General features: G+C 49.5%; 1 pseudogene; it reads right to left on the bottom strand.

Annotated features, from left to right (window-relative positions):
• Positions 1-398: 398 nt before the first annotated feature.
• Positions 399-14,429, bottom strand: LOC129149973 (nuclear prelamin A recognition factor-like; annotated as a pseudogene).
• Between the last annotated feature and the right edge of the window lie 162 nt (positions 14,430-14,591).

The following is a 14,591-nucleotide window of genomic DNA, read 5'->3' as shown; positions in this document are numbered from 1 at the left end:
CCAAACCGGGCCATTTCCTCATCCAATCTCTCTGAGGCGCGTGGGCAGAACCAAGTCTCAGCTCTTCGCAGGACACTTCTGGGGGTTTAAGCCTAAAGGACAGTAGTCTGTCTCCATTCTTGTTCTTTGGAATTTTTTCATCGTTGGATAAAAGGATACGTACATTGGGGCAATCCTCTCGAGATACGATATTCCAGTTGCACCCATGTGATGATGACAGCACCCCTCAGAGGGAGCGAGTCTACAGATGGGGAGCAGGGAATTCTGAAAACCAAAGCGATGACAGAGATGCTAAGCCTTTCCTTCATGTGTCTGACACCCCTCTTCACACGGCCTGCAGGCCGGGCGTCTGCTGGACCTTTACCACTTGATGTCCTGGCAGGCTGCCCTGGGCCCTGCTAGGTGGTGTGCAGGGCCACCTGGGCCCAGGGGGAGTCTCGCCCCACTCCTCACCCCAGCCACTCCTAGTACAGCTCCTGCACATGGGCACTGGTCTCCGGGGGCCACACCGGGATGGCAGCATAGATGCCTTCCATCTGCCGCAACAGTGCCCTGTCATCCACCTGGGCCTGGCCCCTGCCGCTTAGGCATCCCCAGCGCAGGCCAGGACCTCCACGAAGTGGCAGGGGAACTTGCCCCTCTACAGCTTCAGGACCACTTCTGGATGTTCCGAAAGCCGTAAGCAGCCTCAAAGCGTAGCAGAACCTCTCTGTCCCTTTCAAGGGTGACCTCCTGGAAGTCTTTGTTCCTCAGGGTGCGGTAGGTGAGCACCCCCACGTCCTCACTGAACAGCTCCTTGGCCGTGTGCCTGAAGATGTGTGCCAGGTACCCGTCAGAGCTGGCACCCTCGTGGAGCCTCACCTGCTCCTTCATGTCTCCAAACAGAGTGTCCACGGCGGCGTCATTCAAGGCGAGGTCACTTTGCTCCATTATCTGGACAGTTTCACCTGAGGTTAACACGCAGTCAGCACCCTGGGAACTATGCAAAGCTGTGGGAACATCATCTCAACGGGCCTCCAGTTTTTTGTCATAACACGGGGCCACAATGACGTGGAAAATCTTGTCTGGGGACAGGTTCTGCCATCTGGTGAAGTAATCCTTCACCAGAGAGCCCATGATCTGCTGGGGAGATGTGGCCGTGCAGAGGTGGGGGTGATGGGGTGACCCAGCACATGCTCTGCATATTGGTCCCAGCTGGGGCAGGCGGAGGTCAGCATGGGAAGCCGGGGCTCTTCCTTACGGTGCTGGCAGTACCGATGCACAAATTCCTTCTGACTCTCCAGGATGCTGAAGTCCGCAGCTATTTTCATGTCAAAGACAGTGCACCCCAAGGCTTTTGAGGAAGCTGCGGAACCTTCTGGATGCATCAGTGACACTGAGGCTGAATGTGGCAGCAAAATAAGGCAGAGACTGAGGACACACTTACACTGCCAGCACCTTGTGCTGTGAGGTATCACATTTCTTATTAAGGTTCAGAACACGAAAGAAGTCCTTGGTGTTCTGCTGAGAAACTTGGATTCCTTCCTCTGCGGTCACACAACTGTCACACGCCAAGCTCCCAACCGCTCGCCTGCCTGCCTGTCTGGTTGCCCCTAACCGCTTCTGCCTGCCAGCCTGATCACCCCCTAATCCAGTGATGGGCAACCTTTTGAGCTTGGTGTGTCAAACTTCGCCAAAAAACTGAGCATAACTCGGGTAATGTGTCACTTTGAGGAAAAAGCATTATTTCGCAAATGTTTCATCCTCAGGAGCAGCAAATGTTTCATCCTCGGCAGTTGCCTCAGCGGCCGCATGTCATCAGAAATGGCTACGTGTGTCAGTGCTGACACACGTGTCATAGGTTCGCCATCACTGCCCTAACCATTCCCCTGCCAGCCTGATCGATGCCTAACTGCTCCCCTGCTGGCCCAATTGTCCCTAACTGCCCTCCCCTGCCATCCTGGTCACCCCTAACTGTCCTCCCCTACAGGCCTGGTTGCCCCCAACTGCCCTCCCCTGCTGACCCGATAACCCCTAACTGCCTTCCCTTGCCAGCCTGGTCGCCCCTAAATGCCCTCCCCTGCTGGCCTGGTAGCCCCCAACTGCCCTCCCTGCAGGCCTAGTTGCCCCCAACTGCCCTCCCTTGCAGGCCTGGTCCCCCCCCAACTGCCCTCCCTTGCAGGCCTGGTCCTTCCCAACTGCCCTTCCCTGCTGGCCTGATCGCCCACAACTGCCCTCCCCTGCTGGCCATCTTGTGGTGACCATCTTGTGTCCACATGGGGGTGGCCATCTTTGACCACATGGGGGTGGCCATCTTGTGTGTTGGAGTTTTGGTCAATTTGCATATTACTCTTTTATTAGATAAGATAGATGATTCTCAGAAGTAAATAAGAAAATTGCCTTGTGTAATCAGTTATACTATTACAATTCACAAAATTAAAGAAAAATGTTGCTTCAATGACATAAAGTTTCTATTTTAGCACAGACATACCCCATACAAAGGCTTAATTTTCCTAATATGTAAAGAGTTTTAAAAATGAACAAGAAAAAAACAACAAGAAAAATGGTCAAAGAAAGAACAGGCTGTACACAGATAAAAAAGATGTTCAATTTCACTTTAATAAGAAAAATACAAATTAAAATTATACTGAGATGCCATTTTCATCTTTGAGATTGGCACAGATAAAAATATTTGATAATACACTGTGTAAAAACAATGTGGGGAAATAGACATTCTAATACATTTTGGTATCCCTTCTTTTTTAAGATCAATTTGGCAATACTTTTCAAAATTGCAAACACATGTATCCTTTGGCCCAGAACATTTCTGGCCTGTCAGGAAAAGGTGTGCAGTGTCATCCTCTTCGGCATCTCTTGCCCTGGTGCTTCCAGCCCCAGGAAGGATCACCAGCTCCAAGGCGCCTCCATCTGCTGTGGAGCAAGGCTTATCTCTTGCTTCCTACCTGTGGTAGGCTGAAAAATGGCTCCCCAATGACATATATACATCGTCATCCCTGGAACGGGCAGATGCCATCTTATTCTTTGCAGACGTGACTAAGGATCTTGAGACCAGATTTCCCTGATTCTTCAGGTGGGCCCCAAATGCCATCACAATGATGAAGAAAGAAGCCGATGTGACGCATACAGAGGAGAGGGCAATGTGGTGATGGGCCACAAGCCCAGGAACGTGGAAGCCACCAGAAGCTGGAAGGGACCCGGAGGGATTCCCCCCAGAGCCTGAGAGGTGAGACAGGATAGTGAGAAGCTAGGGACATTCCTTGGCAAGTGGAACAAGGAAAACTGAGACAAAATAATTAAACAAGGCCACACAACTTGAGCAATTTATAGCCAGGTAAGGAGTCACAGGTTTTGTCTTCCCTAACCAAGGACACTTAGGAGCAATGACACATTCCAGACCTTCCTGGGGCAGACTGGCCTCGGTCCCTCTTTGATGACGTTCTTTAAAAATAAAACTAACCAGAAAATAACCCTGACCCCTCTCTACACACTTTTTAATGAATCAGCATATTGAAGGACACACCTGGAAAGATAATGCATATTCTGTTAAGACCCTCCCCTGAGCCCTCCCCTAGGACGCCCGCAGGCCAAAGAAAGATAAGAAGTCTTAAGACAAGGGACCTGTGGGGTGTACTCGCTAGAGCATGCCCACATCTTGCATCTCTGCTCTCTTTCTCCTAAACTTTAAGGGTCCCCATGAGACTTGCAATCGGGGGAGCAATGGGCAGTGGCAGCTCATCCTGGGCTAACCCCCTGGACCTGTCTCCAAGGCCCCCTTTTCCTCTGACTTCCCAGTGAGCTAAAGCAGCCCTGCCTAGGCTCTCTCCTGGTGCTTCTTCTACCTTAAGCCATCCTTTTGTTTCCCTGTCCCCAGCTTTAATAGACGTACTCTCAAAATCATCTGGACCCATATTGTGAAATCCTTCCTGCACGAAGTCAAACACCCAGACACCACCGGCCGGCCTGAGGCAGACCCACTCGAGGCCCAGACCCCATCTGGTAACAGTGGGAGCAAGGCTCTAGGACACCGTGATCTCGGCCCAGTGAAACCGATGTTGGGCTTCTGGCTTCCAGAAGTGTGGGAGAATAAATACCTGCTGTTTGAAGGCGCCCAGTTTGTGGTGATTTGTCACAGTGGCTACAGGAAAGGAGCAGACCACGTGGGGCTTGTCGGGAGCTCAGTGCTCCACAGACAACCTCGTGGGGCGTGCCTGGGACCCTGCACCCGTGGGGAGTGGGATAATGAGCCGAGCAAGGGAGGACGATGTCCCACTCCTCCCTCAGGAAGGCTGACAACCCTGAGGTCACTCTATACACTCTGCAGAAGGTCCTGGTAGGCAACTCAAGAGCCAGTCTCCTATGGTTTTCCTTGCTTCTCCTGTTCTTCATCCTGCCCCCTGGAATCACTTCCTAATCAATCAGATTTACTGCAGCCTTTGTCTTCTCTCTGCCTGGAGGGGAGGGTGGGGAGGGGCGCGGGGAGAACACTGCCTAAGGCAGCTCTGAAGCTCTGCGACTCAGGACTTTCAAATGCAGTCCAAGAAAACACTTATGGAATATAAAAATATAGACAATTAAAGGGCCAGCCAGTGAGGAACTCTCTTATATGCACTATTAAATGGACAATGGGACACCAACCACTTTATTCTTTCCCCATATTCTACACTAGTATTTCTCCTACTGGGCTCTGCAGAATTGATGGAGGAAGTTAGTGCCTTCCCCATGTCCCTTGGGAATTACATTTAGTTATACTTTCATTTCAGTGGATGCCCTTTAGGGAAGCCCCTTGCAGGTGAATCTTTTGCCATATGGATGGCTATGATGATGCTCGGGGATCACCTGCAGTTACAGGGTTTTACTTTTAATGCAGTTTCTCAAAGGAGTGTCAATGTTATCTATATTAATAAAAGGGCAATATGCTAATTAGACCGGGAGACCTTCTGGGAGACCTTCCGGATGTCCTTCTGGACAAAGCCATGGTGGCGGGGCTGAGGCAGAGGTGGTTAGGGGCGATCAGGCCAGGAGGGGAGGGCAGTTGGGGGCGATCAGGCTGGCAGCGGGGGGAGAAGTTGGGGGCCATCAGGCCAGCAGGGGGTCAGTTGGGGGTGAGCAGGCAGGCAAGGGGGGGGGGGAAGTTGGGGGTGATTAGGCCAGCTTGAGGGGGGATAGTTGGGGGTGAGAAGGCCGGTGGGGGAGGCAGTTGGGGGCAAGCAGGCCAGCAGGCAGAGTGGTTAGGGGTGATCAAGCAGGCAGGCAGGTGAGTGGTTAGAAGCCAGCGGTCCTGGATTGTGAGAGGGATGTCTGACTGCCAGTTTAGGCCAAATTGGAGAGGGTGCAGGTCAGGCTAAGGGACACCACCCCACCCCCGCATGAATTTTGTGCACCGGGCCACTAGTTTGGTTCATAAGAAAGTATTTTCTTTGAAAGAGGTCCACATGCAGCTCACATGTGAGAAATGCTGCTCTAACTGGCAGTGGTAAAGAGCAGGGATCAAGTCTGGGGTCAAGTCCTAGACCCATTTTCTACAAGTGTGTGATTCTGAGAAAATTATGCAACTTCTCTGAGCTGTAGCTTCCTGTTCCATCAACACCAGTGCTAACAATAGTTACACCAGAGGGTTGTTACAAGTCTTTCCTGAAATAAGGTGTGTGAAGTGCTTTCGTAGCACAGTTTGAGGCTATATGGCTAATAGTGTCCTCGTGAATAATAATAGCTGATAGAAAGTGGTGATAACAACAATAATGGTAATAATAATTAAAACATAGAAATAACTCCCATTCACCCAGAGAAAACATTTTCAGTACCACGGACCAGTCACCCTGTCTTGCTGCCTTTCAACCACTAGGGGGCATAAGCGTCAGCTCAAACTATTTAAGGCCACTCAGAGCTTTCCCTCAAGTTACAAGTGAGGTTGTGTGTGTGTGTGTGTGTGTGTGTACATACACACATAGATAAATACACATATAAATAAAATACAGAAATCCTATATAATAAAAGCCTAATATGCTAAGTATCCAGTTGTCGGGTTGGCTGTTCAACCAATCAAAGCGTAATATGCTAATGATATGCTAAGGCTGCTCAACCGCTCAATATGACATGCACTGACCACCAGGGGGCAGACACTCCGACCAGTAGGTTAGCTTACTGCTGGGGTCCAGCCGAGCGGGACTGAGCGAGATGGGCCGGACACGCCCCGGAGCCCTCCCGCGTTCCCTCCCCAGCTGGCCAACCTCCCATGTCCCTCCCTGGCCACCCTCTTGCAATCTGGGACCCCCTCGGGAGATGTCAGAGAGCCGGTTTAGTATATTTCAGGGTGAAGAAAAATTGTAAGGAGGAGCAGATATTTTCATGATCAAAACAGTTTAAAAAGTTAGACCTAGTTGCCCAGCCGGTGTGGCTCAGTGGTTGAGCCCTGACCTATGAACCAGGAGGTCACAGTTCAATTCCCAGTCAGGGCACATGCCTGGGTTGTGGGCTCCATTCCCAGTGTGGGAGTGCAGGAGGCAGCCAATCAATGATTATCTCTCATCATTGATGTTTTTCTCTCTCTCTCTCCTTCTCCCTTCCTCTCTGGAATCAGTAAATATATATATATATATTTAAAAATTAGACCTAGCAAAGGAGAAATTGTGTAAGGTTGAACTTGGAGTGTTTCTCCCTTTCCATCCCTTTATACACACACACACACACACACACACACACACACACACACACATACACACACTCATGCACACAAAATCACACTCATTGCACACATATATAAACATACACCTGCACACCTCTAAGTGCATCTGAAGGGTTGTTGGGCTCCTCCACACACAGGTGGAGGGGCACAGATACCAAGGGAAGATTTCAGGGCTCAAAAGCACCCATCATGGGAAGCCAAACTGCAATGATATGAGAATCACTCACCAAAACTGTGGTTCTGCTGTTACTTCTGTGTGAAATTGTGGACACACTGCCCCAAATCAAGAGAGGCTTGCAACAACCCTGCTGGGCTCCATACATGACTTATAACAGAGCAAAAGGATCTCTGCATTGCCACTGCCTAAAAAGGCTTTGGGTCAAATGGATTTGCCCAGCCTCGCAGACCCACTTAGCCTAACTGGGCACACTGGTTGATTTTGGTAAGATAAGGAATGAGCAACCATGAAACAGTTGAGAGGTGCAGGGGTGCAGGCCCTTAGATGGCCTTTGTGAAGCCTCCATCTGGGGAAAGGATTCAGCTCGGGGGTCCATGGCTAGTGTGTCCTTAACCAGAATAAAACCATCACTATATTTCTTCATCTAAATTTCAGAGCACAGGACAGAATGCCAAGAAACCCAGAGAAATTTTTCCCTCTGAATTATTTACCTAGCTTAAATAGGCACTCATTACAAGCCCAGAGGCAGGAGATGTCTTGGCAGCCTTCTCAGGTGTGTTTTTGGTATGGGAGCAGGTTTTACTCTCCGCAAGGCAGACATGTGAGCTCATACACAGAGGTTGTGTACAATACAAACACCTCACTTGCTGAGAGAGGAAGAGCTATCAAATGCAGCTCTGCTGTAGGTCCTTTCTTTGAGACCCTAGAAGCTGAGCAGTTACTCTGAGATGCTCTAGAGCCGTGGTCGGCAAACTGCGGCTCGCGAGCCACATGCGGCTCTTTGGCCCCTTGAGTGTGGCTCTTCCACAAAATACCACGGCCTGGGCGAGTCTATTTTGAAGAAGTGGCGTTAGAAGAAGTTTAAGTTTTAAAAATTTGGCTCTCAAAAGAAATTTCAATCGTTGTACTGTTGCTATTTGGCTCTGTGGACTAATGAGTTTGCCGACCACTGCTCTAGAGCAGTGGTTCTCAACCTTTCTAATGCCGCGACCCTTTAATATAGTTCCTCATGTTGTGGTGACCCCCAACCATAAAATTATTTTCGTTGCTACTTCATAACTGTAATTTTGCCACTGTTATGAATCGTAATGTAAATATCTGTGTTTTCCGATGGTCTTAGGCAACCCTGCTAGCAACCCACAGGTTGAGAACCGCTGCTGTAGAGCCTAAGACCATCGGAGAACACAGATCTTTACATTATGATTCATTAACAGTAGCAAAATTACAGTTATGAAGTAGCAACAAAAATAATTTTATGGTTGGGGGTCACCACAACATGAGGAACTGTATTAAATGGTCGCGGCATTAGAAAGGTTGAGAACCACTGCCTAGAGCAAACACCACAGAAAGCTCAGGCAGTTGAGTAAAACAGACTGGGGACACATGTGCATAGAAAAAAGACTGGAAGGAAATATTGCTTCAAATATTAACCAATGATTCTCTCTAGATGTTAGAGTTTGTCATAATATTTATTTTCTTCTTTATAGTTTCATACATACTAGTAGTCCAAACTGAATACAAGGAGCATGAATTACTTTAAAATATATCCTATATAATAAAGATGTAATATGCAAATGGTTGTTATGCCATGAAGTGTAACAACCGACTGCGTAATGACTGGATCACAGATCAGCAGGAGGGTGGGGCATTGAGCTACAAGCAGGTGGCAGAGAGCTACAGGAGGGGGCAGGGCAGCAAGCTATGGGGTGGGGGGCAGGGCGAACTACAGGAGGGTGGGGCAGCAGATGGAGAGCTACTGGAGGGCAGCAGCGAGCTACTGGCGCACGGATTCATGCACAGGGCTACTAGTATATATATCTTTATTGATTTCAGAGAGGAAGGGAGAATGAGAGAGAGAGAAACATCAATGATGAGAGAGAATCATGATCAGCTGCCGCCTGCATGCCCTCTACTGGGGATCAAGCCCACAACCTGGGCATGTGCCCCAATTGGTATCAAACCATGACCTCCTGGTTCATAGGTTGACACTCAACCGCTGAGCCACACCTGCAGGGCAGCATGAATTACTTTGATAAGAAAAATAGTTTAAAGTTTGCATTCTTCCAAGGCAGTCCCAGCTGAGCTGGATACAGGTGAGTGACATGTGGAGTGAGACGGAGGCCAGGGATTCATTTTGACTTCAGTGTGTGTCCAGCGTTATGTTGGGTGATGAGGAGAGCTAAGTCCTGCCATCAAGGGAGGGCCAGGGAAGAAAGGGGCCAGACACAGGATTTACTCGACCCCAGACAAGTTCATGTGTATATTACCCCCTTCATCCTCACCAAGGCGCTCTGAGGGGACGTCAGTCTTATTCTCACTTTACCAGGAGAAACCGAAGCCAGAAAGTGTGGCAATTGGGCCAGATAACAACACGGCCTGCACCTCGGGTCCTGCAAGCCGCCTGGAGAGGGGTTCACTAACCTGGGGCCGCGTGGATGGTGGGACGTGAGGCAACACAGCAAGGGTCTCGGGCAGGAGATCTGGGCATCATTCAAGCTTCTTTTGGAAACAGACAAAATCTCCTGGGCCCTCTGAGGAGGAAGCGGGGGTTCAGTCGCTTAAAGTGGCGCCCCGCTGGAGACCATTCTCTGCACGGGGAGCTGGAGAGACGGGGTGAGATGTGGGATGGGCGGTGTTCCCAGAGTCCTCTGCCGCCTCTCCTGGGAACCAGGGGAAGGCGTTTGAAATGTAAACACTGGCTGCTGAATGCGGCATGAAACTTCACAGCAGGACTTATTTTTATTACTCTCTTTGTGCCGAGAATAATAAAAGTCAGCACATTTCTAGCAAACTTGGAAAAAGACAAAGGCATGGCATGAGATAACTTTTTTTTTTTAACATCGAAACCCACTAACCTCCTTGTAGACATTAGCCCTTTGGCCTGACTCACCTGTGGCTCTCCTGCTCATGTGTGATTCCTCCGTGAGCAAACCTCAGCTGACTGCCGTGGGTGCGTCCTCTGACATCAGCAAGGAGCAGCTTGTGCTTCTGGGAAATTCTAGCTCTGCGGCCTTGCTCTTCTTACTTGAGCACACAATGAGGTCACCAAGTAACCAAATAACCCCTCCTGCGGCCAGGAGGCCTCTGAGCCTCCCCAGGGCATTTCTGTTGATGTCTGCTTTGTGGGGACAGAAAGTGAGGGTGCTGCCTCTGAAAGCCCATTGAAAAATCTATGGCGTGAGATGCTCCTCTGGGGCTATCACAACAAAGCACCCCCGATTGGGGGGCTTAAGAAATGTATTTCCTCGCAGTTCTGGAGACTGGAAGTCTAAAAAGCAAGGCATCAGCAGGGCTGGTTTCCCCTGAGGCCTCTCTCCTGGCTGGCAGATGGCCTTCCCTCTGTGAGTGTCTGTGTCCTAACCCCTCCTTATCAGGACACCAATCCAATTGGAGTAGGACCCACCCCAAGGACCTCAATTTAATAACCGCTTTAAAGACCGCCCCCTCCCCCCCCCATCTCCAAATACAGTCGCATTCTGAGGTTCTGGGGATTAGAGCTTCCACAGATGAATGTGGCAGGCTCGGAGCGTGGGGGTGAGGGGGAGACACAATGCAGCCCAGAGCATCCTTGGAGGCAGTGGTTGGCAAACCGCAGCTCACGAGCCACATGTGGCTCTTTGGCCCCTTGAGTGTGGCTCTTCCACAAAATACCACGTGTGGGCACGCACAAACAGTGCGATTGAAACTTCGTGGCCCATGCGCAGAAGTCGGTTTTCGGCTCTCAAAAGAAATTTCAATCGTTGTCCTGTTGATATTTGGCTCTGTTGACTAATACCACTGCTTGGAGGGAACAGAGATGATGTAGAAATGCTCTGTGCTTTCTGTTACCCATGAGCCACCAGCTTAGGTCAGGCCCCGTGAGGAGGCAACCTTCCCACCCACTGTGAGCCCAAAGCTGGGGGTTTCCAGGGGGGATGCTCCCAGCCCTCTGTCCACACTAACCTGGGACTCATGCCTCCAGCTTGGACCACACTCAGAGGAAAAGGACCCCTAATCCAGGCAGCTGAGACACCTGCTACGACCCTCCAGCTCCTGCGGCAGCAAAACTGCAACCCTGGAGGAGAGCAGGGGTAGCTCACACCTGAGCAGCCAGGTGTGGGCCCTTCACCTGCTCGGTGCTGAGAAGCAGTTCCATACCCACTGGGGTTTCGGTGGGGCTTTTCCCGGGTCACATAGAGAGCACGGCACCATGACGAGTGGGAGACACACACGCCAGGCAGGGAGGCAGAGTCAGGACTGCCTGTCTTGCTGGCCCCTCGGCTGTGGAAGGATGTGGCTGGATCCACTCACCTATTCAACCAACACATGCAGGGGCCAGATCTGAGCCGGCTCAGGTGCTTGGGATTCATCATCGAACGGAACAGACAACACCTGTGAGCTCGTGGAGCCTCCATTTCGATGCGGAGGAGGGAGGATAGATGCGCTGCCCCCAGAGGTGCTTCCTGTGAAAATATCCACTTGGTCCTGGGGAACTGGGAACTCCCGGCCTCCTCCAGCCGAGGGCTTCTGGGTGGTTTCCTGTTTCAGCCCCACAGCCAGGGGAAATTCCTTTTTGCCCCTCTGAACTCTAAGCTGAGGTACACATACGCTTGATGAGGGATTTTTCTGGTGAAAGGAAAGTTTGATGTCCTTGTGCACACTTCTTAATATATCCTGGAAAAGACAGTTCAAATGTCAGCTCCCATGAGAAACCCAGTCTGACCACACCAACCGGTATTTTGTGCTCTCACTCTCGTGGCATAAATACACCACGAATACACCCACATTGCAGTTGTTTGTGTGCTTCCCAGCCCCCGAGGCCCCAGGGCAGGGCTCCGCCTTGCCTGTCTCTGCCCTAGGGCAGTGGTTGGCAAACTCATTAGTCAACAGAGCCAAATATCAACAGTACAACGATTGAAATTTCTTTTGAGAGCCAAATTTTTTAAACTTAAACTTCTTCTAACGCCACTTATTCAAAATAGACTCGCCCAGGCCGTGGTCTTTTGTGGAAGAGCCACACTCAAGGGGCCAAAGAGCCGCATGTGGCTCGCGAGCCGCGGTTTGCTGACCACTGCCCTAGGGGCCACCTGTGGCCTACAGAGGATGTGCTGGACTGAATGACATCATCAAAGGCCAGGGGCACGCCGCCGCCTGCTTCAGTCTGGTGCTAGGGTCCTGCACTGCCACTCTCTTCCTAATACCCACAGGCCCATGGCCACAGGATTAAAGTATTAATGAGTTTTAACAATATTTTATTATTAGCAACAACTAAAGTGTGATATAAAAATGTCCGTTGTTTTTCTCTGTCTATGGCTAAACCGAAGTGGTTGTTGCCTATGTTCCTAATAGAAGGAAATGCTCAATTTCAGTTAGAAGTTCGTGAAAATAGAGCTGTAAGTTTTTCCAAGAAAAAAGGATCCCAGGACGATTAGAATGGACATTTCCCTGGTGGGGCATACCCAAGGGGACATTTCCTAACTCATCTGCTCTGCCCCAGTGAAAACAAAATGATGTAAAAAGTTCCCATTTGAGTTCATGAACCTCCCGAGTTCTATTCACAGGTTATTTGAAGGATCTACACACACTCGATTAAGAAACACCAGCCTAGCCCTAGCCAGTTTGGCTCAGTGGATAGAGCCTCGGCCTGGGGACTGAAGGGTCCCAGGTTCAATTCCTGGTCCAGGGCATGTACCTTGGTTGCAGGCACATCCCCAGTAGGGGGCGTGCAGGAGGCAACTGATGGATGTTTCTCTCTCATCCATGTTTCTAACTCTCTATCCCTCTCTCTTTCTCTCTGTAAAAAGTCAATAAAATATATTAAAAAAGAAAAAGAAAAAAAGAAACACCAGCCTAGACCTTTTGTCTCCCAAGCTGTACTTTGTCCTGTCATCTTGCAATTCCCATTCGGCTCAGGTGCAAGGTTCTGCCACCTCCTTAACCTTGAGGTGGCTTGGAGCCAGGTGCCCTCAGCTCCTACCCTGCACCTGCATGGTGTCCTCCAGCTGCAGACAGAATGTGGCCCCTTTCCCTGCTCGCCAGTGGGCTCCGGTTGCACAAAAGCAATCAGTAGTCTGTAATTACAGCAAACATCCTTCAAGACTGCCTCTCCCAGTGGCTGGCCTTGGATGCTCCAATGCCAAGGTTTGCTTCCTTTTCTTTTTCTCCTTTCTCCCAAGCACTGCCTGGTCTCTCAGTTTTCCTCTTCTTCCTTTTCTCCCTCCTTTTCATTCCACAGACACATCAGCTTTGCCTCAGTCCTGCCCAGCCCAGCAGCTCAGGTTCATTGTCTATGTACACTGGTATATTATTCAGCCACAGAAAGAATGAAGTACTGATACATGCTATAACATGGATGGACTTGGAAGACATTATGCTAAGTGAAAGAAGCCAGCCACAAAAGCACAAATATTGCATGAGGTTCCTCCAGTAGTCAAACTCATAAAGACACATAGTAGAATGCTGGTTGCCCGGGGCTGAGAGGAGGCGGGGAAGGGGAGTTGTTGCTAAATGGGGACACGGTTTCTGTTTGGGAAGATGAAAAAAGTTCTGGAGCTGGATGGTGGTGATGGTCGCACGCCATGTGAATGTACTTAATGCCACAGAATTGTTCACTTAAGAATGGTTAAAATGGTAAATTCTGTTATGTGTATTTTATACAAATTGATAAAAATCAATGGTTTTCCTAATCACTAACTATAACCAGTTAGAAATGCAAGGAGGAAGGAAGCCTACTCACAGGAGCAACAGAATCCATAGTATAACCAAGACTGAAACCATGTGTTATAGCCCCTGCAACACCACAGGCATGGAAACAGGCAGACCCATGAGCAAAGCTGAATGGAGAGCCCAGAATGTGACATCCATTTCTAAGAAGCTACCTTATTAAAAAAAAAAAAAAATGGCCTAGCCAGCATGGCTCAGTGGTTGAGCATCAACCTATGAACCAGAAGGTTATGGTTTGATTCAGGTCAGGGCACATGCCTGGGGTGTGGGGTGTGCAGGAGGCAGCCGATCAATGATTCTCTCTCATCATTGAGGTTTCTATCTCTCTCTCTCCCTTTCTCTCTGAAATCAATAAAAATATATGTACTTAAAAAACTGGACATGTGCGCAAAGATATATGTACAAGGAGGCTTGCAGAAATGACATTTTCAGAAGGAAACGCTGTTGAGAACACTGTAGTTTTCATCTGTGCGGGATGGTTAAATGAGAAACATCACCTCCCCTGGTGCAGCTGTTTTAGGAAGGAAGCAGAGCTGTGAGCCCTGCATGGCATGACCTTAGTGGCATATTGAGAAGCAAGTTTCACATAATTCTTTGGGCATCATATCATTCGTTTACAAACAAAACATAAAACTATATATCTGTGGATTTACCTACAGAAGTAAATGCATAGAAAAATGCGTAGATGTAGACACATCAAACTGGTCTTGTGCTTAATCCCAGGGCATGTTTCCTTTATAAATGTACTCATGTTGTACATTCATGTTGCCAACTCTAACTTTACCTGTGAACTCCTTTCTCTTTAATAAGATAGGAGAACTTGGCCTTCTCAGTCCTGTGACAAGCTGGCCGTCTCTGTGTCGCCATTAGGCCTCCTCTGTGGGGTCAGCGTCAGGGCACTGGTGGAGGCTGTGAGGACAGTAGCTGCACCCTCCTGGTAGCTATTGTCCTCAGGAGCGGAGAGGAGGTCTGCATGGGGCTGTTGGCGGAGGACCAGGATTCCACTTCTGGAAAGGAAGACACGGAACC

This window comes from Eptesicus fuscus, chromosome 8 (genome assembly GCF_027574615.1).
Source record: "Eptesicus fuscus isolate TK198812 chromosome 8, DD_ASM_mEF_20220401, whole genome shotgun sequence".
Taxonomy (NCBI): domain Eukaryota; kingdom Metazoa; phylum Chordata; class Mammalia; order Chiroptera; family Vespertilionidae; genus Eptesicus; species Eptesicus fuscus.
Note: the sequence above shows the minus strand (reverse complement) of the source record. Positions and strands in the feature narration are given on the sequence as shown.